Genomic DNA, 27,465 nt, shown 5'->3' on the forward strand with positions numbered 1-27,465 from the left:
GACAGAGTGACATCGGAAGGTGAAGAGCGCAGCGGACAATAAAGCGATCGTAACCGGAGCGATTGTAACAAAACAACACCATAGAAAATATGAACGACAGGGGTCTCTGAGTTATTGTTGTTGTTGTTGTTGTACTTGAACGTTGCGTTGTATCAAGGCATGATATCTAGATGCTGGTCTGCTTCTGAGCGATATCATCAGCATAGGGAGTAATAGAGAGAACTGCACAATAAATATACTCGATTGAGGCTTACATCAAACAACATACGGCCGAACGACACCCTGGTCGCAGGGGGCAAATCGACCATGAAGACTGAAGCCCCAGTTATATTGAACCACCGTGAGGACCACGACAGCAAGCGGCAGGGGGATAACAACATGGGTTGAAAAAGCTGAGAGGGTTATAATAATGGGGCGCTTTGATTTCAGAGTTCTATGACATAAACATATATAGACATATCCATTGGAGTGAGAAATTGGGAATAGCATCGGATTTTGAGCAGTACATATTTATTAATCTCGTTTAAGTCCTGATGGTCTTACCTAAGCATATTTGCAACATGATTCTAATGCATAGTTGAAGGCATCCTACCGGTCAGGCTCAATTCAGAATATTTCAAATAGAGAAAAGATTCTCGTCTATGGATTACGAACAAACACGCACAAAGAGTCATGATTCTGACGGCCCTCCCCAGGGACGGGTTTTAGACAAATGGGAATCACATGAAATACACGCCTTGATGGCAAAGAAGGCAGATTTGAAGGTAAGAAGTATTTTGACTAGTAATGCCCTATTGATAGGGAATCCCGTAGCGCTTATAGAGGTTGCTATATAAAACAAATAAATTGGGTGAATAAACGCGAGATTGATACGAAAAGTATTTGATCGAATCATTTTGTTAGTGCATCCACACACGTATACGCAGTTAGCCTTTATTTAAATTTGCGTATATATATATATATTAGTTCGATTATTTGTTGTTGAAGCAGTGGAGTCAATGATTAAATGTTGAGCGACCATAAACTTCTAAATTACAGAAATAGCTTATCACCTATCAAGTCTTAATGACAAACCAAATATATATTAGGTGACTGATTTCCACCAGCGCATGTCTACCCCCCATTTTGAATATAGGGTACTTTACATGTCCGCAAGTCTCGTAGAAAAACGCATTACCCCATTACTTATGGAGACCAGTAATAGTGGCCTATGTGCGCCTTATATGGATCGTAAACTTCACGAGTTCCACCACAGCTTTTTTTGTGGTGAATCGCTGTTTGCTTTGAGTCCTTACTCAAAGACGGATGTTTACCTAACGACTGTTCAGGCTGCTTTCTTCACCGTACTACAAAATTAGACGTTACTACATGCTTTTCTTATGGTGCGAACATGTAATCTCTTTGCAAACCTATATATGAACATAATAATGGAACTTCGAATGTGGATCATCGACGGAGTCGATCCAAGACAATGTATTTTTTAAGCCTGTTCCAGTGATTGTCCATTAGGACGTCTCGAGTGAGAAGTTTTAGCTAGCTTCTGACCACAAATCAAACATGAATACTGTCTGGCAAATCCTTCTTCAAGCCCTCCGTTGTTTCAGATTGCCAGAGTTAGTTGACTACAATACCAATCGACCTAGACGTGTTTCACATATAAAACTGTTCGAATAGACTAACAAGGGAGCGCGCGTGCTCACACCCACTCAAAGAGTACCGCATACGGCCGCTTAGGTCACGTCGATGGCCAGAACCTTGACTGTTTGTGCCAACCTGTCGTTGTCTTGTCTCGTCTCGGTGAGGTTTCTCGTTCCTGCATCAGAAAGAGTAAGAAAGAGCGGACACTGGGGCCAAGAGCAACATTTCGGCATCAGCAGCTCCTCTTTCGCTTTTGATATCAGGACACGTCTCCAAGGCCGCGAAAGTGTATGCATTATCCTCCAAGCTGGATCTGGCATAAACTATTTTTGGTTTTTTCTCACTACCATGTGACGCGTGCAAATGACGCCACGTGTCATTCGTTTGTGAGTTGCTCCGACGAGCTGGATTATTCTGACTGCGGTTTGCAGTACGGCACTCATTAGTTGATCATCAGGGATGCTATGCTATAGAAAGAGATCTTGTAGAAGGACAGAGGAATTGTGACAAGTCTCCCTGTCGTTATAACTCGTGGTGCGTTCCATCATACGATAGGTAAGGTACGACTGAAGTAAGAAAGTTTAAAGCGAGTTTATCCTTTACGTACTATCAATGTGTTTTGTTAGTGTAATATGTAAATGCTTTTAAATAATGCCATTTATTTGGATATAAAGCATTCTGCGTAGTAGTTTCCAAGGGCAACATATATGTTTTTAGGGACGTAACGAGATTACGTTAAGTTTTGAACGTGACCGTTCTCGTACTCGAGACTGAGCAAAGCGAAGCTACGTGGCAAAATGGAAGATACGCAGCCAGAAGATGCTGGTGAAGCCCGCGAAATGCCTATCAGGTAAGCCTTAATGAAAGGCTAACTTGCGTGAATTTCACTTAGGATGTAAAGAAGAACACACATACAAATTATTTGGAAAGGGTAAAATCGCAAGGCCATTTGTTTATCGGCTGTTCAAGCTTGATCCGTGACCCGGCAAGTCACTTGCCTAGGGAATACGGTAATTACAACGACTAATACTTTGACGTAGCATTCATCTATACATCGACTATTTTTATTTTCGACTGCTCACCAGGAAGCTGTATCCATCGCATCGCAAGGCATCGTGGTAGCAGCTGCTGTCGTTCAATGGTTGCAACCCTTTTACCGCGAACGCGGTCGCCACTGTAGCTAGTATAGCAGAAATAATAGGAATGGTAGGGATACAGGCCTACGCAGAAGGGGCCTGTCCATGCCTGGAGCCTGCTCGAACGCGTGTCCTATCACTAGCCGTACCCCCGTTAGATTTTTCTTTCTCCTTCCTGGTGCACGTATGTTGAGCAACCATAATAGGAATAACAGGGTTCTTCGGTTACATCGAAAGTAGGCTGAAACCTTCAGACTAGCATTACTTTGGTTGTTGAGGGAAGCGCGCATCTGCTAGTACGACAAATGCTTCGGTTAACCATAGTGGCGAATAACAAACGTCGATGTGGGTTACGCTTTCCTTATTCCTTAGAACCTAGTTAAATTGACCCTAGCGAGCCGGAAGGATCCGGATGGCTAATAGAAGAAATGTACCGACCTCATTTCTAAACGGTGTCGGAGTGAAGGTCTGCGTCGGACGTCTACGAATCAAACCCCTCTCTTTTTTCCAAGTAGAGAGACAATGCCTTTTACGTGCACATGGGAAACTGCTTGTAGTTCCGTTTCAAAGCTTGTCGATCCTGCTGTGTCAAGCCCAGGGCAACTGTAACTTGTGCCGAATGGTTTAACCCCGCCATAATAATAAGCATCATGACTAAATCCAAGGTTAACTAAAGAAATCTTACACACCTACGGTGTATTCCAACATAAACCAGTAGATGTTAGTACCACTTTGGATCCATAAGGAGAGAGTTGTTCAGTTGTTATTACGCTTAGGACTTTCTCTGTGCCTTTTGGCGTTTTTATCGTCGAATCTTCGTCTTCGGATACTTTCTAGTTTTTCTTGCTTTACCATGATGCCTTCACAGAAGGTCACTCCAGTGATCCATCTTGCTGCTTTGCCAGCCACGTATCAACCATGCGCCGTACCTGCTAGTCCTGTATATTTATTACTGATCGAACCTTTTAGGCCCATAAAATTGACAGAGGTTCGTAGGTAAAGCGTTACGAGAGCGACCGGTTGAGACTAGGCTAGAGTTTCAAGAATCCCACAAAGGATAGGCATTACGGATTACAGTATCAGGACGATACATGGGAGCATTATTTTGCCATTCAGAGAGGGGCTATTCGGACAAGAAGCTGACAAAAATGGGCTTCAAAGAGTAGAAGAAGGAAAGCCCGTAAACAAGTGGCAATATGGACAACGACAATGGTAAAGTAACGATCCCACAGTTTTATCAAGCGTAGGCTTGTACTATACATTCAAAAGGTATAAGAAACTCCGACAATTTTGGTTGTCTATATGTTTCTTGTAAGGAACAATTTTAGAAGGAAGATTATTAGTGTATCTTGAATTTGTCAGAACGGCCTAGTTAATATAATCCTAACAATATTAAAACGTCGAAGCTGTCTCGCTAATTTGTTGATAAAATCTGGTCTGGTGTCGGCCGTGATTGAATTTAATTGGATTTCTATTTACCCTTAGTAAACTGTGCCTTTGGTCCTGTGATAGTGTGGCCATGAAAGGTTGATATTGAAACTTCGTAACATGGGATGTGGTCTAGATTCCGAACCTGGCGTAGACAGATTTCATTTCAGGCTGAGAGCCAGCCCTCTAAAACAATGTTTAACATTAGTATCATATTTAACACTAGAAACATTTAAACTATGCGTGCTTTATTATAATTTCTGATGAATTATCAATGTACATCCGAAAGACTGACCGTAAAGATACGTCGTGCTACCGCCCAAACACGTTTCGTTCTGTTCAGAAAAGCAAAGCGTCATAGTCTCTGGGCTGCGATCAAACTGTAAAAATCAAAATCATTAGATTTCATATCTCTACTGGAATAAATAAAATATTAAAACATATAGCTGTGTAACTTTCCTTCTATCCGATTGCTTGCCATTGCTTTCTGCTGTCTCTTTTTCCCCACTATCTCAGAGAATCGATTCAAATGATCGTAGTTCGTTCTTCCTGTTCGTTTGCTACCTCGATATTACAAAAGTATAGAGGGGTGATGAGCGACCCATCCAGGCTATCATGGAAGATAGCGCGGTCTACAGATTACCGCAAACAGAAGTCGTCATACTGCCTGTTTCGCTATTAACTCAGGAAGATAGATCAAGCCAGTTAGCAGCGACTCTCCTTTTCTGTCGGGAGCTCAACGAGGTCAAATAAGAGGGAGGTGGCGAAAAAAAGAGATGAGATGACATAAGATCGAAGATGAAGCGTCGGTTGTCAATGAGTGCGACGGGAAAAAGGCCTCGTCTGTACAAAAGAAAGCTAGAACAACATGATTGCAGCGCTTTTCACTGCCTGGTGTGCAAGCCACTATCCCAATGCTGGACCCAATCCTCTATTGACCGACCGAGACCTCTTTACGCTCATGCGATGCGTTTTATCTGTTTTCACATATGCGTGCACCTGGTCCTTTTGATGTTGGCGAAAAAAAAGAAGATATTAGAGCATATAGCGGAGATGAGGGGTGAAGGGAGGCGTGAGGGTTAGAGAAATAGTCCGAGATAGGATCCCTTTGTATGCTTAAGTTCTCGGCATTGGCATCGACCCAGAAGCACATAGCCTGAGAGTAACGGGCAGCAAAGGAACGTCGACAAGCCAATATGCCCCCCCCCCCCCCCCGGCACCTTCCCATTAGATCGCACACGCAAGTTGGAGAGAAGTAGAAAGAGCGGAAAATGACGATTATTGAAAGGGACAAAATCGACTCGAAACATATGGTCATCCACTAGAGGATCCTTCAGATTTATATAAGCAGATAGCAATATTGACTGAGGGGAAATATGATTAGCTCAACCAAGAAGAAATACTTGAATTAACTCATGATGAGCTGGCGCTAATAGCAATTTTAGTTGTTCTACTTTGTTGTAATTGGCTGGCTGTGCTGTCATGATACTACAGTGGTTGCTCCAAATAAAGCAATTCAATTTAGAATGATATATTTATGCATAAGATAAAAGGGAACTCAAATATACTTACTTGTCAGTGTATTTGATTCGAAACCTAAAAGAAGACGATATTTCTCTATGCTTACAGTTTATATTGCGAAACAGGCAATAACGTACAACATTATAGATACCAACTCATTTATTCTATTTTCATCATTTGCTATCCACTCGCCTATTTATAAAATGTCTCCACAACAAACAATTAACACAGTCAAATTTTAGCCTTGATTCCTGTTAGCGATAACTCGTATAATACCTTGAACTTCTATTTTAACGGCCGATCCAGTTTTTCCGCTTCGGACTTTTCTGTTTCGTATCGTATTCGCCGAAGAACCCTGTTTCACTTTTGTACGTTTCATCTAGCAACAACTAGTAACCAGCTGTTCTCGTTGGAGAAAGATGCTCTCTCTCTCTCTCTCTCTCTGTCTTTCGCCTCTCAGAACCCTCCAGAGAACTAGGGCAAGCAAAGGCCAAACGAATGCGGAAAAGATCGACTGACTATGAAAAATCCGCGGCGGGAAAATGTTGCTTCAAATCTATTTATGGCAGGGGCGGCATTCCTACTACCGCTGCCTCTCCTATCCGTCTCTGAACCCCCAGCGATGTCAGCGAAGCCGGCATGATTGGCAGTGTGAGCCGCAGTACTGGCAGCAAAACTCGGAACGAGAAACAAGACAGGGGGGTTTCGTTACTGCCTCGAGGCTCCCCGTGCTTCTGCTCAGCGGAACATCTCAGAATCGGCAAGAAAGAAAATCAATGCCACTTGAAATCGGGACTTCAAGGGCAACAGAAAATATTTGTGGAGATCTGTAGAACAGATCATTGCAGTTTGCTGATAACGTCTGCTGCTAGGACTTGCAGCAGGTAACCGTATTGTATGAGAAACTCGAGCACACGTGGGGACGCCGTCGTGATTGCACCAATCAGGAGTGCACCAATATAGGAAGGAGTATAAACGCACAGGTATTAGCCTGCAGTATTCGCGTATTTAGTGAAAAAAGCAAGGCTAACGAAAAATCATTTAAATTTCGCTTCCCTCTGAGAACTCCTGTTGCTCTTTATGCTATACTCGTTGCCACAGCGTTCGTATCAGCTCAAACGCCTATTTTATAATATATACGGAAGCATGTGAGGGATTGGGTTTATGGAATCCAGTAAGACATCGCTTGCCCATTTTCTGTGAACACATTGACTTTGCTTACTTTGATCGCTTGCTTGGCAGGCTGAGTTGGTTATTTGGTTGCGTGAGCAATAACGCACGAAGACAATAAACAGACACCAGCTTTGGATCGCAGCTGCCGAGACGTTTGCCTCGGTGGATGAAAAACGAATATAGAAAAATAAGAAAAAAAAATGGGCACAAAATTACTGAAGAGGTTGCTGCTGGAAAAGATCAACTGTACTTGTTGCATTGTTTACGTGTTGGGGAATCTGCAGGTCTGGGGAGTGCTTACAGGTTCACACAAACGGCAAATCAAATATCACTGATCTACATTATGACTTTACAGTTTTACGTAAGCAGGGGCAACGCTAAATCGACGCTGTTCATATCTGATATGTGTTTTCAATTTTTCTGCGTCCTTGTCTAAGAAAGTTATATAGAGAATACAAGAAAAGTCTAGTTTGAGGAATAAACATTATAAGACTGCTTACGAAGGCTGACTAATCGAAGTTATAAGCTAAATCATGTAATAAAAACGTGATGTCTCTCAGTAAATAAATGCATACCTTTATTTAAACCTTTAATGTTAAGTTCACCCTATTCAAATTGAGGGCTTTGCTGGTAAAGCGCTCAGAGCGCACTTACTGATTATGCACTTGAATAAGTATATAATAACAAGGTTTACATCGCATGTACGTTGCCCACAAAAGAAGGCCCCTTAAACAAATATAGTAGTGAAAAAGTTATGGTAGAGATAAAACGTCAATGTCTAATGTTTCTAGGAATATGGAAACGTGGAAGGCTGGATTCCTCCATTCGGAAAAATAGAATGAGAAGCAAGGCCCGCGTGTTGGGATCGCTTTGGGATGTCTTTATGGAGGAAATAGGATACACCGGTAGCAAAGCAGGTTGCCTTATCGGCGAAGAGCTGCGAGAAACCAGATACACACACATACACAAGACGTGATGAACACACACATATACACTATAAAACCTAACGTACCAGAAAAACAGTGTTTTCAACGGGCACCACTTCATCAGCATATTCGTGGCAGGTGAAAGGATTTGTTCTTCATCGATGCTGGAGGGGACAGAAACACACAAAGAAAACCAAAAGCATGAACAGGAAAATATGTTTATAGGGGGAGAAGGTCGCTGTGGTAAAGACAGCTCTACGAAAATGGAGAAGCCACGTGTAGCAACGTCGTAGCCCGAAATGAGGGCAGGAAAGATAGCGACGATGGAGAGAAGCAAAAAAAGGGGCCAGTACTGCCGTAGGCGATGGAATTCACTTGTCGCTCGCTGACAAATTAGGAAATTATCGCCCGTAGCTCTTTTTCTCCTGAACGCCCCGTCGGATTTGGCCGTCTGTTAAGAGCGAAAGGCAAATATGGAGACGGGCCTGGATCAAAGCAATCGAAAGACGACAGACAAGGCCACGGAACCCAGCTGGTTATTCCTTCTATTGCCTGGTTGTCGTGCAGCACAAAAACAAACCGACATCGACACCGCAAATCGGCACGCCACAGACATTTAGTACGATTGGTGTTTATTGCCTTGCAGAAACCACGAAGAGCGGCTTTAAAAATGTGCCCAGAGCGGTTCGTCGCTGAAGACAGAGCTTTATCTACTTCCTGACGGTTTTCTTTTTCTCGAGTTATAACATCACCATTAGGTGCACTACGGCGCATGGCAACAGTGATCGATTGTTGGTGTCCGTACTTAACAAGTGAGGATTCAGATTTTAAAGGCAGGAGTGATATGGTCTCGGTGGAGAGCCATTAGAGCTAACCATAGTACTTACCTCTTGCTGCCAACATGCGCGAAATCCATTTCTGTGTGAACAGAAGCTCGACTTTTCATCGGGATCGCCGTATATCTATAGTAAGTTAAAAATTAATGTTGAGATACAACGCTTCGTCATTGGTCTGTTTTTGGCGTTGCCTTGACACAATTTGTGTTTACAGTAGCAGCGATGTTCCTTAGAATAAGAGTGCTTATATGTACACTCGATGACTCTCTTCAAGAACACAGCTCTTCAGACGAATGTTGTCATTCACAACAGCTAACAATTGAATTAATCGAAAATCTAAGACAAATTGTATGTTTATGACTTCGAACGTACATATATAGGTGTAGCTGACCTTTTTAGATAAGACTCGAGTATATATGTAGATTTAACAATACACACCTATGATCCTACGTTTATGATCTACAAACTTCTCGACGAAGAAGTGCGTCATTTACGGCTAACCTGCTAGAAACAGCAAATCCACAATCAATCTTTCAACAGTGGCATACACAAGAGTGGCCATTTAGTCGGGAACAACTTGACAATAACGCCAACAGAAAACGACTGAATGTATCTACATAAATATTTCTTAATTACAAACTTTACGCATTTGAAATTTTAATTGAATACAATATTAATAAGGTAAGGTACCTCGGCTTTCGTCATGGTAGGTAATTTTCTCATCCAGTTTTTAGGCGCTTTCTCGTGGACATCTGGTTGTATCTCTGGAATGGGGTACAGATATTTTCTTTAAAGTTTGTCCATCGCCTACGGTTTGTCGTAAACCATTCCTCGTTTCTCGATGATCCTCTATACGGATTCATATTCGGAAAACTTTCTGGTCCGTCATGTGAGCCGGAAGCATTATTGGCGCTGTTTTTGGGCGAAACTGTAAGCCTTATTCGCTAGCAGGATGGGTCTCCAGGCGACCCCAAGTCACTGAAAGCTAACAAGGCATGTGGTTTTAATAGTATGATCCACCCTTCCATGTGACTGATAACGTTATCGTGTTATTAAAGGATCACTTCAGAGAGCGGCTGGTCTCCAGATGGGGTAACGCCCAATAGTCCCCCAGATCATGTGACAGAACTCCGCTCGACTTCTTTTAAATATGAACACCTGAAAAGCAAGGTGTATTATGACAACTCATGGATGGCGAACAGACGTAAAGGAAATATTTGTGCCGTGATTTGAGATATAAGAGTCGGATGTATGCGAAGAGGTAGCCGAAAATTCAATAAAGTCTATCTAATCTGTGTTGTATTCAAGTAGAATCTTAAATGTGTCAAGTCTGTAAAAAATAAAGATTTACATAAGGAGATTTAGCTGGTTCTCCTTGACGCCATTTGAAATAACCTAACCAGGTGGCCGTTTCTCTGTCATCATAGTTCATTGTCTATAAACAGGTAATCATGGTTTTCTTACTTACGCAGATACAACAGCAGTAACTCTTGTTATAGCAAATGAAGTACCGATTTGTGCGACAAGTAAATGTGGCATCCGTTTTACCCTTTACGTTACTTCTACATATGCTCACATATGATACACAAGAAACCAATGGAACGTTTAGTGTTGTGTACGGTTGTAGCGTAACGCTGCGGCCCCAGTTAGAAGTCAGGCTGTAGATGTCACTGGACCCGTCGTTTTCGGACGAAGAATTGCCTGAAAGATTCCGTCTTCATCCTGTCAGCTCTATGCACAGACAGACCCAGCCGGAGCGGGCCCTCTACTGGGCGTCATGCTGCATTGCATTTGATCATGCAGCGGCTATCGGTCGTGCCGTTAGTTAGTTGCCTGATTGGTATGCAGAAAGATAAAAGACACCGGAGCGGATTTCGCGATCCGGATTCCAGGCCCGGCACGACTTGTCCAAGGTCGCGCGACCAAAAGCTTGAAGCTTGCAAATAGCACTAGGTTTTAATGAAACTTAGGCTACGGCCACAGGTAAGGAAGCATTTACCGCTTAAAGGGCCTTGCCACAGGCGATTTTGAGAATTTGAATACATTGTGCTATTTTATATTGAGTCTTAGCGAACAAGTTCTCTCATTTAAAGAAAGTGGTCTTGAAAAGTTTTATTTTACGACACGGACACTTTTTTGCCGAGTAATGTTTATCACTAAGAAAGTAATGTATTAACTCGGAAATAAGGTGGCGTCTTAGCATCTGTTTTCTTTTTGAATATTTCATCGATTTAGATATACCGAATACCGAGAGAGAGGTATTGGCATAGGCAAAGCAGAAGTGTGCTAGACATATGCTTACTTATGAGGTTACATGCACATAGAGGTTCCTCCGACATTCTAGGCTTTCGATTTACAGCATGGCTGCTCTCCTCCGTGCTGCATGTGACGAACAGCCTCAGTAATAGGTTATATTGTGGTAATAGTAAAAAAAACTGTAGTTAATTACTACCAAAAGACTAGTAATTAACTATAGTTTCCATTCGGCATTTAATTTTCACTTACTGGTTCTACAAGTTCATTATGCCTACCAACAGGGATTGATCGAATGCTATTTTAATGCGTTGGTTCGCCGTTATTTGTATGCTCCCACTATTTGTCTTTCCTCTTTGCGTACGTAAAGGCCTGCCTATTCGAAATGATGATCTATGAACAAGCATAAGCCACTCGAAAAATGGGCCATCGTGCCTTCCAAAATACAAGTGGATCCGCCTTTCACTAACAATACCGTTACCCCGCCTAGGATTATTATGAGTGCCCAGGGAGTCCTCAAGTGAGTCTAATCAATCTATAGAACCGGGGGTGAGTATAAGTACCTGGAAGCATAAGAAAGTGAATGGGGTGTATATTGTAGTAGACAACGGCTAGTCACTACAATTGCCTTACCGGGTCGAGGAAGCTTCAATTACAACGCTGTCCTTAAGGTAGCGAATCCCAGGACAAGAGCCACGCTTATTGTATTAGCTTATCTGGCCTTTCTCTCGACATATGTGTTTGTATAAATAGCGGAAACGAGCCTAAACGAAATCTCAGTTCGCCGGAGCCCGCCATTGCAAACTATTAGGAATGAGGGACACTGTCGATGCAAAATATTATACTTGAAATGAAAATACTTCTGAAAAAGAAAGCCTTAACAGCCATCTGCTCCTGTTACTATGCGAAGAGAGTACTGCTAAATCTTTGCACTAATAGGGATTTCATCACCGTGTCGTTCTACAGTCACACGGAACGCTCTGTATTCGCTTCTCTTCTTTTCTTCTCGTAGCACCAAAGTGTTGTTTTTTTTTCGCTTTTCTCCACTTTTTTCCATTTAAAATTCTCCTGATTCTGTTCTTGTGAACTAGGAGAAGACTGAAAACGTCTCCGGGTACCGGCGGAGGCAGACACGTGGCGAAAACCGAAGATTTTACCGAGAACAATTTCTGTCCGTTTTCATCTAAACGCCTGTGTCACGTATAGGGACGCCGTGTGAGGTACCACTCTTCGTCTAATAGTATATTGGCTGTGCAGTCCCGGCAGGGACTATGGAAGTTTAGGCTAGCTACTGGCCGGGCGGGGCATGGACGCACAAGGCCCAGAATCGCAAGGTTTTCTCTGCTCTGGCGATCAGTCGGATTGTCGTCAGCAATCAGTAATACACAAGCTGTAGTCACTCTCTACTATAACAGTTGGGCCGGATGAAGACGTTCAGCCTTTTGGAAAGTGAATGGAAGAGATTTCTCTCAAGTGGTCAGATTCGTTCTCACTCTTGTTAAGTCACCCTTTGATTCCGCATGCAGACTAACGTCGCCGCCGTAACACAGAAACGGGATCATCGTTTGGAGCTCATAGAAAGAAAGTGTGAGTCCAGCGAGCGCGAGTACCCTCAGCTGGAATGGAATAAAGGCGATTCACTAACAACAATAGTTGTATTCTACGAGCAGTGGAACAGAAAAGGGGCCAAGCTAGAACGAAGTAAAAGACGAATCGAGAAACCGGCGTTCTTGCAAGAAGCCCAGGGGCCGTTTTAATCTAGCCGATACGGCCTAGATCGAGTTGAACTTGGTATGAGCCCTTTTTACAACGAAATCACCTTATCGGGATGGCGAATACGACAGGAACTGTGAAAGGAGAATAGACAGAGTTATATGTAAGACCGTCTCTCGTAATGGAGGTGTAACAAACTCGAAGACCTGCGTGCCAGTTTCGCGGAGAGATTCGCTTCATATTCATGCAATGTGTAATACTTCACAAAGCTGTAACGAAGCGTACCTACTCGACGAGACAAGACGCATTCCGTAAAGAAGTGGCATGGCCTATTTAATGTAACTCCTGCAGAGTACGTAATTAGAATTGTATCGTATGCATATAACGTTTTGTGCGTCCATGAACACTGATTGAACGCACACTTTATTTAGAGCTACGATTGTTTGTTTTTTTGTAGCTAGAGCACATCGACAATTAACGAGGGTAGAAAAGGCATTCATGAAACTAGTATTGCAGTATTCTACAAATATGCGTAACTGTGACCCTACTAAGTATGGTCTATGCAGTGGCGGATGGGCTTTGAACGTTTACCTATTCTGCCTGTACAGCTTTTTTCGAAATAATTCTGTTTGATTTCGAATGGTTATGTTTCCTTTCGCGCAAGCTTATCAGCTCCTTTCGTAATTGAATTTTAAAATCCCAACTATATCTTTAACCCTTGTGACTTTACATACTGAAGGGCCCTCACAGATTCATCCGAATAGGCTATTGACTGCAACAATCAAAGTCGTCAGCGGATTCTTCTTCGAAATTTTACGGCGTTAACGAATCTACTGACAGACTCAGCGCTAATGTACGTATATGCATAAGATACGGATAGCGTGCACGGTGTTGATAACAGAACGGAGCCCATCACTTCGTTTGTATGAGAAATAATTGGTTTTACCTCCGCTTGATGTCTAGATTCGGTGGCGTGTTCCGACGTCTCGCAGCAATTCCTTAGTTTTATTTTTCCTAACGTATTCTGACTTCTGATTGTGCAATAGAACATGTTATGGTAAAGAAATCAGTTCAAAGGTTCGTTGCTTAAAAAGTTACCACACGCTCGATACCACTTCACCATACTGGATATATAAGCCCGACTATTATAATCACTACACAAGGGTCAGTACTTAGTTTGCAAAAAATCCACATGAGATTCATCCATATTAGATGTCCCTATTGTCTTTTTTCGGGCTTAAAACGAATAGCTTGAGAGATTTTTCACCTTGCTTGTATATGACAAACTGAGTGGCTTGAATTTGTCTAGTCAGCTAACAGCAAATCATACGATAACACATCAGCATTACAACGTCGCATCACAAAAGCTAGACTACTCGACTTAGGTAATTTATAGTGATGCAGTGTGCCACAGTTGATTTCAGCTTCGTCTTCTGCTATAAACTTAGTTTTCTTAGGTAACTTCCTGCAGTAGCGAACATCCCAGTTTTTTATCGACTTGACTTCTCGACACGAATTTACGTCTACATAAAGTCGATAGAGCTCGTACGACGTATTTTCCGGTCGTCGCATCGAATGGCAGTGCCAGGCAATTCCGAGAAATAATACAGGGGACGCTTAAGGTCCACACTGAAAATAAAATGGAAAGGGGCGTTTGGAACCTTTGAGCTCCGAGCTTTCCTTTATTGTTTTTTTTTTCACTGTACGAACACTACTACAGCATGGTTTCGAAAGAGTTTTCATGCATAGGAAAATTCTCAGGAGAGCGTTACTCTTCAGACTTTAATATGCCCTATAGGTTGTTTGTGATTTATATTTGGTTGTGGCATAAGGCAAGGACCTTCATGTCACTGACCTTCGTCCAATTCCATACTTTCAAATACGCATGTACGCTAGATAAACCCCAATATAGATATTCCATTGCACTTACATATCGATAAGGGCTATCTTATGAGATAAGGGATTGACCGCGTTCTGGGTAAAGCATCTAATGATTTCACAAGGAATTGTTCGATCGGTCTAGACTGAAGTTGTCCAGTAAGGGTCGATATCGACAGAAAGCGCGACTGAACAACGAACTCGCGACCTCTAGTAGCAACGGGAAAGTCGTTGACATACTGGAAACAAAACATTTTCATACTACACGAATGAGTGGAAAGACCCATGCACAATATGGCGGAACGCAGAATCTGCCGTTTTATTCCATATACGCACTGACTTTCAGGGGAGTACGATCGGGGCTTCTTCTGCTTCAAAATATATGCACAATAGCTTCAGAACAGCTTTAAACATTATTAATACCAATGAAACGTGAAGCTAAACCAATGTATATTGTGTCCTGTCTTGTTTACATGCAGCCTTAAAACAGCCATTTATCCAGACAAAAAGTGTTTTATATTTGAGTCAGGTATCTTTGAATTGAATTCGCTGACAAAGCTGTACGTGCTGTTCTCAAAGGAATCTACGGATATTATTTTTGAAAACGTTTTCTATGCAATGCTTAATATGGCGACGACAAACACCGGCAGCCATTTTTGACTAGTAATGAAGACGACGTAAATTAAGTTTCAAGTGGGCGTTAATCTTAGCTATAATACATCCGCTTTGATTTGATATATTGAGCTTTACATTTGAATACCACTACGCTGCCTGTAATCAATGGTTTTTGATAGAATTTTGTCCCAGCTTCCAGAATGCAATAGGCCTTCATTTAGTGCGATGCTGCTTAAGAGGCATGTCAGCTCTAAAAAAAAATATAAATAGACATATCGCATTATGCTATTGAGGAAAAATTAAGTCCACGCAGAAAACTGACAGTTTCTTAAAAACCTATGAAGCTTTATATCATTCCTTTACTTTATATATATATATATATATATATGATGCTGCTAGATTTACTAACCGAAAGGCGATTCCAGTGAGTGGCGAGGACGGAGCTTTACGTTGCGGATGCTGACACGAACAATTATACGACTACCCATAGATTATCCTGTATAAAAGTAGTTAATGCTCTTATTACTAATATTACTATGATAATATTATTATCAATTTGATACATGGCCTCCACTAGTTCTCTCCGCACTTTCTCACTTTCGCTTCCAACAGAGTATTCACAAGGTTCTTTCGTTTGTGGTAAATGCAGACGCTAGTTGATTACCAAAATACTCAAGCCGTCAACATCGCTACTGTCCGTTACATTAACGAAACAGATCTCCTGTGTAGAACATCGCTATAAGACAAAAAGTACGCGAGACAAATCGTTCGCTTCAGTCGAAACGGTTAGGCAGCCCTCGTCCGTTGATTTTGAGCACGAACATCATGGGTGCACTAACCACCGAGATTTTCCGATTGTACCCTAGCCAATGACTGCAGTATAGCAAATCACATTGCAAAGATAACATTCAATTGGACATGCACGACTGCTAAATTACCTATTTGATATTTCAGCCAGGCTTTGCTAAACCTTTATGAATCCGCTTTCATTGCGAAGTAGTTCTGGCGGTCCTCAAAAGGCCTAGGAACACGCGCGACCACCGAAAATCGACGCATAGTAACTAAACAGCGACCCGTTTCGGCTCCTGGGTACACCTAGGGACTAGCGGGCCTGTATATAGGCCAGGTAGAATTACAGCTTCCTCCGATTTTTCTAAGAAGTCTACCCTCGGAACATGTTTATCTTCCGCGATGTGCTAGCTCGTCAGCCTGTGTCGCTAACTGCCGCTGGAGTGCCAGCAGGCACAGCAGCGAAAGTACGGTACGGCAATGAGCCATTTGCTTTGCACATCCCGTCTATGATGTCACGCCTTGTTCCTTTGAAAGGGTGCGTGTGTGCATGTATGTAATTGCAGCTTACCAACTGTGGGGTAAACTGCGAGAAAAGTTTAGTAGGCGGCACTCTGGAAAAGTTTATGATGATCTTAAGCCTCACCTGGCATTGCAGAACAATTCTTTATATTTCACCAATTTAGTTCACCAATGTACTAATACAGATTACCTTAAATATAGTGTTCCGTAATAGTTTAGCAAAGCATTTCGGGCTTCGCCTGGTCGTACCGTCGTCGATATCTTTAAAACATCGCTATGGATGCGATCATCGAGCAGTAATACAATTTAGTCCGGATATGGCTGAACAAGGTGAAAGCAATAATTTTAAGCCTCAGGAAAAGAAGGCTGACGTGTTGGTAGCTTTCCTTTTTTTATTTTTTAGCAAGCTCGTGAGTTCGATTTGACCATTGGCATCTATTCTGTTATGCTAGATAATTGAAAACTAAAACAACTGAAAACCATGTACATTCAACGGACATCAACGGACCAACACTGTTGTGCCAAAGACATAAATGTGAAGCCCGGCACCCGTAAACGAGATTGAAAAAATCTGCAAGCTAACAGTGTGCTATTCCATTCATAGCTTTCTACCTTGCTATTGAACTTTGATGACATGAATTCTAGTTGGGTAGAAAGTATAACTTGAAGGGCTAATTGAGATAATTGAAGTTGCTATGATAACTCGAAATGCCAGTTTCAAAGCAATTTCAGCATCAGAATTGTACATAATGGCAGCTACTGTACCGTTCAATAACATGTCTAAAACTCACACGAGTTGTTTGCCCATAGAACTCTCCAACATTTATTCCATGGTGTATTCCAGCCTATCTACTACCTCGTAGCAATATTTAGCTCAGATAAAAACAATTCGGATTTCAACGCTCCGAGCCTTCAACTCTTAGTGGTATCAAAATACCGAGAAAAATGCAAAAATAATGAATATTCATAAGAAATGTCGAGTACGATGGTTATAAAAAAAAGGTAGACAGAGCAAACGTTCAACACAAAATACAATGCTTAACAAGCTGCTTCGTGGCGTATGCTAGAATTTGAACGGCTAGAGGGTTTTTAATGGGGTATAACAGTTAGTGGGGTAGATAAAGTGCATCTTTTCTTCTGAGCAGTGAAACTTTCTAACGTTGACACACAGGAAACGATAGTGTTTCCGGCACGATGGAGGGTTTGCAGAAAATTACGATAAGAGAATATGAAAACGGCGGCGGATAATCTCCCAACCTTGAACTTACATTGAGACGGTGTGCAAGACACCAAATACACAAATTCATATAAGTTAAATAATGGCAATCAGAACCAAAATTGAACAGTGCAGCTCTGATCGAATTCAGTCAGGATAAGCCGATTGGGTTTAAAAGCAGACGCAACACAAGTTCCCATTCGTTTCTCAAAACGTGTCAACATGTAGCTAGGCGAGGAGATCAGCAAAGTTTTTATTGACGTTTTTCGAACCTCTCCTGGGAGTCTGGGAGTCAAGCGCGAACTATTTTCTACATATTTAGTCGAATTAATTTACTGCTATAGAACCGGCGATCTTATGTAAATGTGATGTAGAATTGAAATCCGCCGCGTTTCGCGACACATACCGCATCCGCATAGCCTTATACTTGGCAAAACGTTTTACTACTTTCAGCTATTTAGGATATATTGCTTTGGCACGCATCTGCCCGCGTGAATACCGTCATACGCATACGTGATCTGTAGACACGCCGCGTGCACGTACGTGGCCCGCTCGTTCTAGTATACCTAAATGATCTTCAAAACACAAAGGTGGCATTTGCCGACTGCCGAGTCACGCAGAGCATGCTTGTATATTAAATTCTATCACATCCTTGACTGCAGGCATATTTTCAACGACAGGTTTACATACAGTCGGCAACGCAGTGCCATATTGATTTCGTATATTGAGAGTTTACGTCACTACCTCGGTATTAACCGACGATCTACGATATTTCAAACTAATTCATTTACCATTACAGCGGCTCTCCTCGTAGTTAAAAACGTGTCGAGCAGGAAAGAAATAGTTAGGCAACGTTTTTTCTGCGTTGCGTTGGCTTTAACGACGACAAGGCAATACAAATATGTGATTACGTTACCAAGCAACTGGCTAAAATTGGCAAATACAATATATGGACATTATCAGGATTGTTGGCCTATTGGCCGGATTATTTCCCAAATGCGTCTTCCAAAAAGCGTTAGACGTTCCCGGCTTAGGCATGTGGTCCTTACATGTGTTTATCTATATACCGACAATATAGAGTAGACTGTCAGCAATTTCAGCGGCGATTGAACTTTTGCATTTTTCAAACGGCCATGATATGGCTGCATAGATAGGGTCAACAGGCGCAAAATGGACTCTGCATCACAGAACAACTAAAAAGATCATTCACCTTCCGAACGCATTTCTCCAGGTACACATATCTGCCTCAAGCTTGTGGCGCTGAAAGGATGGAGATTCAAACGATACATTTTACAGCGTTGACGCGTTCTTGTTGGATGCATATACTAGCTTGAAACAGGCAGATTCATACGATCTGTCACCTATCGAGTCAGACACGACCACCAATGGTTCGACTGGCAAGAAATGCAAAACCCAGAAAACCGTCTCTGCATGATAACACAAACGAAAGCACTTAGTTTTCTCCATTAGAATCGTCCTGTATCGGGATTTCGTTTTCTTTCAATGAAGGCAATGAGGACTTCGCATGCTGACGCCCGTTTTGACTCTTGCTTCTAATTTCAACCTTCGCGCGTTCGTTTATCATGTTGTGATGAAGTACAGCTGCTTGATTGCCGCTAATAAGTAAGCTAGGCTAGCCTATACAAATACAACGAAAATGCTACTTACCACAATTGAGGTTTGCTTTGTCGTTTGATGACCTCCGAGCTAGGTATTTATACTCCTACAACTGTATAATTCATTATGTTATTATGTCATATATAAATATAGGGAAAAAGGGTAAAGAAATATAAGAATTAATGAGGCGGATGCTTCGGATGTATTGAGATACCAGCGTCTCCCAGAAAGACCAGGAAAGAGCGTTTGTTCCTAAGTTATTGTTGAATAATTAACAAGCTATATATGTATATATGGGCACTAACAATAACGTTCCTTCCGCGGTTTATTTTTTATGCACTGCTATGATCTCATATTCAACAGAGAGCACGACCACCCTGAAATTTCTTAATCCAATTTAGATTGCATCTAGTGGTAGAGATATGAGTATAATTATGCAAGTATACCAATGACAAAAAACTGACTCAGTCATGTTCATTAATAGTAATAAAAAAATTTAGGTTTTTTTATTATTATTTATTTTTATTATTATTTTTTATTATTTAGGTTAGGGTGAGTTTCGTGCAGCTTCGCGGGCGTAATGCGTTGCGCAGTTCTGCCTTGCTTGTCTTCCAGTACCGTTCGACATCTTCGCGAGTACACCAATCAACTAGTTCCCCAAGAGAGTACATAGTACTTTCGGGTTGAAGAGGACTAAAGCACGACGGGACCAGCCGTAATGGGGCCATCTACCACAAAGCTCCCCACGTGCTTCCTTGTATTATCGGCACAATAGAAAAGCATAGGATGGCAAGCATTAGTTCAAGGTCGAGCTGTGTGTAGCAACCGGGAATGAAACCCCACCGGAAAAAGCCCAACTGTGTGCAGATCCTCTCCTGGCCGAATGCATTGCATCCAATACGTGCATGGTGATTAGACTAAAAAAAAATCACTACGTTGAGATTGAATTTGTCCAGGGGTTCGCAACAGGACCGTCGTTTGAATGTTCTCAGAAAATAAAAGTCGATCTTTACAAGAAAGAGCATTCAACCAATCCGTTCAAAATATAATTTCGTTGTAGTCTATTTTCAGTCCACACGATCCGCGCTATGGAAAACCTAAAGCGAATGCTTTTTGAAGACCTTGCATGCTAGGTGACCCACACAGCTACTAATCGTTTGGATCTGGGAACATGTTGACGCTAAGGGATCACGTATAAAAACACAGCCTAATCTTACGGGCGAAGGCTGTTTCATGCCCGCGCCTGCTTGCTGCTCATCGTCATGCAGAGAAAAACCTAGTATCTGTAGCCGTTATTGCAACCACGCCGCACAAGTGACGTGCGGGGATTGTGTGCATGCGTGCATGTGTGATTGTTTGAGAAAACGGGGATTTGCTAATGATTGAGAACACTATGAAGAGAACAAGAGCATACGTTCGTACGTGTACGAACCAAGCGAACAGAATAGCAGACTTGGTGGTAGAGGCTGTAATAGGGGCTGCAATGGCAATAGCGATGCGAAAAGGAGAAGCAGAGAGTTTTAGGATCGCTAGAAGCGGATAATGACTAAACGGAGCTGGAGCAGTGGCAAATGGAGAAGTTGCCGGGGGCGGCACTGGGACGGTGCGCAAAAGAACGAGAGGCCGGCCATCGACTGCCAGGCGCGGGCCGCTTTCAGTCGTCGCCACAGACGAGACCACTAAGCAGGGCAGAGTCTTCCTTCCCGTTCTCGTCTTGCCTTTGCCCGTCGTTTTCGTCTGTTTCGAAAACGCAGCGCGGAAGCAGGAAACAGTGTAAAGTAAAGGAGCGCCACGCCATGCTGCCGTAACATCAGGAGCAATCGAGGCGAATGAGGAATGAGGATGTGAGGGAAAAGACTGAAGATAGGAAAACACGGTTTTCCAACCTTGCGATTAACTTTTACCCCCTTCACCCACCCTACATTTCCGAATGTCCTGAACCAACCACCACCACTATCAGTGTCAGCAGAAGCAGTCCTAGCTACTACTATGTCATGCAGCATTAGCCGTAGCCATTAAGCCATGCACTTGGGCACCTGAGGCCATTGTCACTGCACTGCTACGTCTTGCAGCAGCACGGGCAGCTCTCGTTCCGAGAGGGCTTCGTTGGCCTGTCCGTATATCCAACTGACCGACCGACTCACCCAATCCGACCGAGTACTGCAGTCGATAATAATGGCATCCACAACCTATATCAATAGAATCATCACCAGCACAACCTCGACGGCCTCAAGGGCCACCGCAGTTATAGTTCTTCATAACAGCTTGGCCGCTGGCTCATCGATGCTTTTCTACTCGGTTCTCGTCTACGTGCAAATTAAAAACTAAGCGTGCATGTCGCTTTTTTCCGTGCGTATGTAACTTTTCAGCGAGAGTTCATGTTTGGTTGTGAAAATGGCTGCTGGCTCATCACGGGTAAGTTGACCCGGTACTGCCTCGACGATCACATTTTTGCAAGAGCAGTAATTTCTACTAGAATAGTAAGGGTCGAGGAGTTCGATTAGTCAACGAATCAGACGTATGCCTACGTAGAAGCAAAAATAACAAGGCGAATAGTTTCAGTCAAATCTGGTTAATGGCAATAGAGAAAAGCAGTGGTGTGCCACTATATTATGCTATATTATAGCACCATTGGCTATTGGATAAAAGGAAGTTGCTTTGGACGGGAGAGACACACCCAAATATAACACGCAGAGGCATAATAACGAATGGAAAACAGTGCAAAGTTGGGCGAGATGGAGAAAAAGTAAGTTAGGAAGAATGATGAATATCAGAGGGCGTTTTGGGCAGATCCACTTATGCAACCTACAATTGGACAAAGAAATTATTAGCTTAAAACAAATGAAACTCTTCAGAGTATTTAAAGATGGTACTTCAGAAGACTAAAGACAGAACTAAGATTTATCAGCCATGAAAAATTATTGTAAAACATATAAAAATTTTGAAAACAATTAGATCGTGAGCTTGCCTCAGCAAATAGTACCTGTCCATTAGTATTTTAAGATGTTGGAAGATTTACTTTCCATAGTAGTAACACAGGCCAAATGATTCGGATCGAAGAAAAGAATTTAGCTAACAATATTTAGAAAAATCCAAACTAGACGCATATTTTTCGAAGAAAATTGTTCTAATCTATCAAGCTGCACCCGAATTTAATGCCACCATTACATTAATTACCATTAAATGAATAATTGTAGAGCACGTGTTACACAGGAACATTATGTAAATTCATTAAAAGTTTTTAAGCAACGCATTAATTAGACCGTTCTTTACAATTACTTGAATTTACTGCAAATGTATGTGGGAAAAATAGCAAATTTCGTTTCTAAAAAAAACCGAACGTCTGTGTACTGTCATCTTTATATAAAAGCATATCTTGATGAGTATATTTCGAGTAAACGTATTGGATAAAAGGGTACCATAAGATGCCCCGCCCATTTCTAAAACTTGATGCTTTTCTTTCTTTTTCTGGAGATACTTAAAGGTATAGCTTACGCGAAAAAACTGGTGAGTCTGGATTATTTAAAAGCCGCAGCTGAGCCTAAATGCGCCGCAGCACCAAATCCAATATTTATCAAAAGTTTGTGAATCAGTAGTCCACCGTTATCAACAGTGTATAGACCAAAATGGCAATAATTTTGAATAACTAGGGAAAAAATGAAAAATTCCAAATTTGATGTAGATTATTTCGCAATTTAAATACCAATTATATACATATTAAAACTTATTTTATAACCATTAATTTTTAGGAAACCCTGATATATATGCGTACAACCCCATATATACGTATATATTTAATTTTTTATCGTGAGTTTGACAGTTGTTTTGCTAAGCAGATTCTGTTGGATTTATAGAATATCACAAATGTAAAGTCTGAGCTTAATCCAAGTCAACGTCCATTCAATTAGATACCCGAAGAGAGCAGTAAATAGCAAGACTAAATATCGCGCGGAACAAACAAGGACGCCGGATTGGAACCGAGAGCAGCTGACCGTGGGTACAGGGCGTGGGCGTTTTGACAAAAACATCAGTGGCCATATGGCCGAATCGATATGGCTATATCCCACACGGTTTGACCCTCGCCTCGCTACCCTTCCGTCGGTTGCTTGCTACCCCCTTACAGCACTATCTGTATTATATAACGAAATACGTATATGGAGTGATGTGTATGGTCGAGCGAGAAATGTTAAGGTAGATCTTTTTTTTGTGAGTGCAGAATGCGGTGCCTTCTTGACATTGCATCTTGTCCAAATCGATCCACAACCGCTCGACTGCGACTCAGTACAGAATAGCCACTACAACCCACTATGTAGAGCACCCCATACGGGGCTAATGCCGCTATAACGATATTATTATCCTTATCTTAGCCTTTTCTGGGGTGTTAGTGTTTCATATCTCTGAATACCTAGAGAAAGTTGTAGAAGAAAGACGAAACTTGCACTTAGATGAGCTATTATGGTATAAGTTGAAAGCTCGCACCGAGTTGAATCGAATGCTACCCATGTTCATATATTAATTGTTGTATTGACAACGTCACTCGAAGGAGCCGGGAAGACTTTTACTGAAGGAGGTGTTTATTGAAAGTGCGGTCCTTTTGCTAGTCGACAAATTCCGACGAAATAAAATAGGCATTTGATTTTAAAAGGGGCAAAAGCCCGTTGTAAGTTTTATTTCATCTTGGCAAAACGAATGAATTTCGAGCGATCCTTAAATCATTTGTTAAGTTAATTTTTAAGAATCAAGTGTCTAGTATATCCGTGCCTTTATTTAAAGTAGTTATATATTATTCACATAATACATAATAATTGTAAATTTTTAAATCTTCTGGCGTCTGCTTAGAGTGAATATAGTACGCTTAAATATCCAAAAACGAGAAAAAATACAAGCATCACTGAGCTTTGTTTCGGAAGTATTAAGAACGAAATCAATACGATATTAAAAACATATTAAATATTGCTTCCAATCAGTATAGTATAAATGAAGATTTATTAAAATATTTTTGTAGAATTAGAAAGAAAACTTTGAGTTTCAGTTAAATATTTGAAACACAGTCAATGTTCATTATCTTAAAACAGGTATGTGTTAATATTTTTGACAAAAAAGAAATTTGAAGAGCTGAAAAATACTTAAGCCATGGTGACGTTCCAATAGTGAAATCAATTAATTAGCTAACTTCATCAAACTGCAACGTCTTTGAAAACCAGCCTAAAGGACGACTCAATTTTTGGACATTTCAGCTACGCTGGCTAAGCCAACTCCTCTCACGTGCACCCCGACAGCAGAGTCAATCCGTCAACCGGTACCTTTAAAAGTCTGTCGATCACAATATAAAAATTTAGTCCATTCAGAAGCATAACATCACGAGCGAAACAAATCTAGAATTGGCCGAGCCCTGTCGAAGCCCCATAATGCTGCATTACTCAGTCGTCTGAAGACTAGCGTCGGGGCAAAAGTCTGGGGTTGCGCAATTAGCCGAATTTGATCTACATAGCAAGTGTACCCTTATTACGGATATGATATTACAATCGTACAATGATCACCCTATAATGACTGGAAAAATCGGTAGAAAAAAGGAAAAATGAACGAAGGTCCGATGGGCCGTATTTGGCTTCGATATGGATGTGTTCTGTTAGTAACGTAGTGGGGGGGGGTCCAATATTGGGGTTTCAGAGTATTGGGGTTTCAGAAAAAAAATTTAGAAAAAAGACTCTATTCCTGCAAGCGGGTGCGCTGCATTTTGTTTTTGCGCAAGCAAAAGTATTTTAGCTCTCTCTTTAGAAATAAGAGCATAAAATACAGAAGTCGCCGATAAAGCGGCACTGATAACGCAACAGTATTTCTTTGCCGCAGGCGGCTTCTACGTTGCCTTCGGAGCCCCCTGATGGAGCAGCTCACTTGGCTTCATTTTCCCTTGATCACACTTGAAACAATGGTGCGGTGGAACCGCAAACGAGCACAGGCTGAATCTATGGGAAAACTTGTAAGCGGATATGAAACAAGGCTTAGTGGCTGAAGTTTTATAACCGCATACATAAAGAGTATTTCACTTGGTATGTTGGTACCAGATTGAGTAAACATCTGGATTAGAGCCTACTATTGTTACTTACGATTATTTTGTCGTAACCAGAAGGCTCACCATACCCGTATCACGATTAAAGGCGTTATCTGGCAAAACGAACATTTTGTAGTACATAAAAGGTGACATTGGCGTCGACTAGTTCACACTGATTAGTTGTTAATATAATAATAGCTTTTCTGTTTTTAGGAATATTCAGCAACCAATGTACAATCTATTCTTATGAGCACATATCTTTGTCCCTTAGACGAAAAGCCCTGCTTTTTTTCAACATAAAATCCTTAATCAAATGTTTAGAGGGTTCTGCGTACACGATGAACAGCGTCTGACATTGGCTCATGAAGCGACGTACTGCACGTAACAAAAGATCAGACTTCAGGCCGGAACAGAGTTAACACATAAGATAGACAGCAAAGGTGTTGTAGGAATTGACAGAAAAAACACGCGCAGTGTAACTGCTGCCAGTACAACAGTATGTTACCTCAGCCGATGTTTTCCGGCTTCTGTGTGGCTCCACTTCGCCATCTTTTCTACTGAAAACATACACAGGCACAGACGGAGGCAGGGCACGGCGCACAGGCTGAGTAAACAGGACAAGCCCGCCAGCCTGCTAGAGGCTAGCCAGCCAGAGGGGAGAAAGCAACTCGGACAGAATGGTCCGAAATGAGAAGACAAGTCGAGCGAGAAACGGGTGCTTACTTGGTTGACTCGTAGGTAGTGTATAGGTGCTGGTGGGCGAAGGGGAGTGAGACGAAGGGAATATGCGGAGATGGCTGGAAAGAGAGTCTCTGTAAAAGGGCGTTCCTCAAGGCTGCATGCGCGACCCTCAAGCCACAGAATAATAGTCCAGAGCATCGTTGCGGGGGTAGGGTTGAGGAGTGTAAAGGGAGTTTGAGGAGGCTGTATAAGAGGCGTTCGGGGTAAACGGCGGCGTTGTACAGTACGGGACAGGGGATGTGTATGTGTGCGATGAAGGAAAGAAAACGCAGGACGTGCGTGGAATATCAAGCGGACTTGAATTGGGTGGATTTTAGCTAACCATCGCCTCAAGGAATCGTCCACAAACGGTCTCCCTGCTTTCTCCTGCCTCTTCACTAGCATCCTTCCCCCCGCAGGATTAGCTCAGAACACGGTACGGCTTTCTTCGTATGCCGAATACCACACTCGCGTACAATGTACTACCGCTCCGCTTCGATGCGTACGTACGGTACGTATCCAGGTCGCTGAGGAGTACCAGAGAACACCGTCTCTAAACCCCGTCCCGTTCGTTACTGATGATGAACCGCTGTAAAAGAGAAAGAGCATCTAGCCATTGCCTGCGACAAGCTAATGCCATAGCATGGTCGCAACTAACACGGCCACGCCACAATCATTGTCGGGCTGATTATAAAGACGCTGCTGGCCACCGGCAGAACAAGACCCATCAGAAGTGGGCGCCTAGATCGCCGAGCCAGCCAATGTCATCACAGGACGCCCACGCAATTCGTGTTGATGGCTTGCTTCGAGGGTCCGCTGAAGGACACCACACGTAATATGAAGAATAACACGCAAATAGCACACATGGCACAAAAAACACATCTCCTAGCTGAACTCTCATCATTCACATAACACCGCATAACGGGTACGCAGCACAAAGGGGTCACTTACATTCACCTTGGAAACCTGAGCCGCCTTATTTTACCTTCTTGTAGTTTCCGTCTTTTTTGTGTCTTTCTTTGTCTAGAGCGTTATGGTATTCGGTTTTTCGTTGTTAGAAAAATTGGCCACGTACACCGTGTCAATACCGTGATGGCGACAATGATAACTTGAGATGTTCAGTGCTACATTGCACAGAAACACATACGAGCCTGAATAAAAGGCGCATTAAAAGAAACGATTAGCCGTTATCATATGGTAGGGGGATGTCTAAACGCTCGTTCAGAATGAAAATTGCCCAAACGTACAGAGCTTCCTATGTGGACATAGGAGGCTTAGATTCAAGCTGGCCAGAAGTGGAGCGTGGCGTTGTTCTTAAACTATAGTAACATAATACTGCGACCTTTCGATTTGACACAATATGTGTATATGCCAGATGATGCTTATAGATTTTTGTGATCCGTTTACGTTTCTGTATGCGTTAATCCGTCAT

The 27,465-nt window shown here is 42.2% G+C and overlaps 1 protein-coding gene and 1 long non-coding RNA gene across 12 annotated transcripts in view; one reads left to right on the forward strand and one right to left on the reverse strand.

Moving 5' to 3' along the window:
- Positions 1-27,465, forward strand: part of LOC111266062 (uncharacterized) — a 74,778-nt gene that overhangs the window by 28,501 nt on the left and 18,812 nt on the right. The window lies entirely within an intron of this gene.
- The window catches only part of LOC111266072 (uncharacterized), a 33,879-nt gene continuing 10,847 nt past the window's right edge, over positions 4,434-27,465 (reverse strand). For 5 of the 10 annotated variants that reach the window (XR_002683847.2, XR_002683848.2, XR_002683846.2 and 2 more), the window contains 6 exons: positions 15,527-15,613; positions 10,127-10,359; positions 9,349-9,816; positions 9,097-9,159; positions 8,710-8,784; positions 4,434-4,582 (listed from right to left, as the gene is read on the reverse strand). This is a non-coding gene — a long non-coding RNA (uncharacterized LOC111266072). The other 5 variants (XR_002683844.2, XR_002683845.2, XR_015313298.1 and 2 more) reach the window with 5 other exon arrangements.

This window comes from Varroa jacobsoni, unplaced genomic scaffold (assembly GCF_002532875.2).
Source record: "Varroa jacobsoni isolate VJ856 unplaced genomic scaffold, vjacob_1.0 scaffold_1047, whole genome shotgun sequence".
Classification (NCBI taxonomy): Eukaryota; Metazoa; Arthropoda; class Arachnida; order Mesostigmata; family Varroidae; genus Varroa; species Varroa jacobsoni.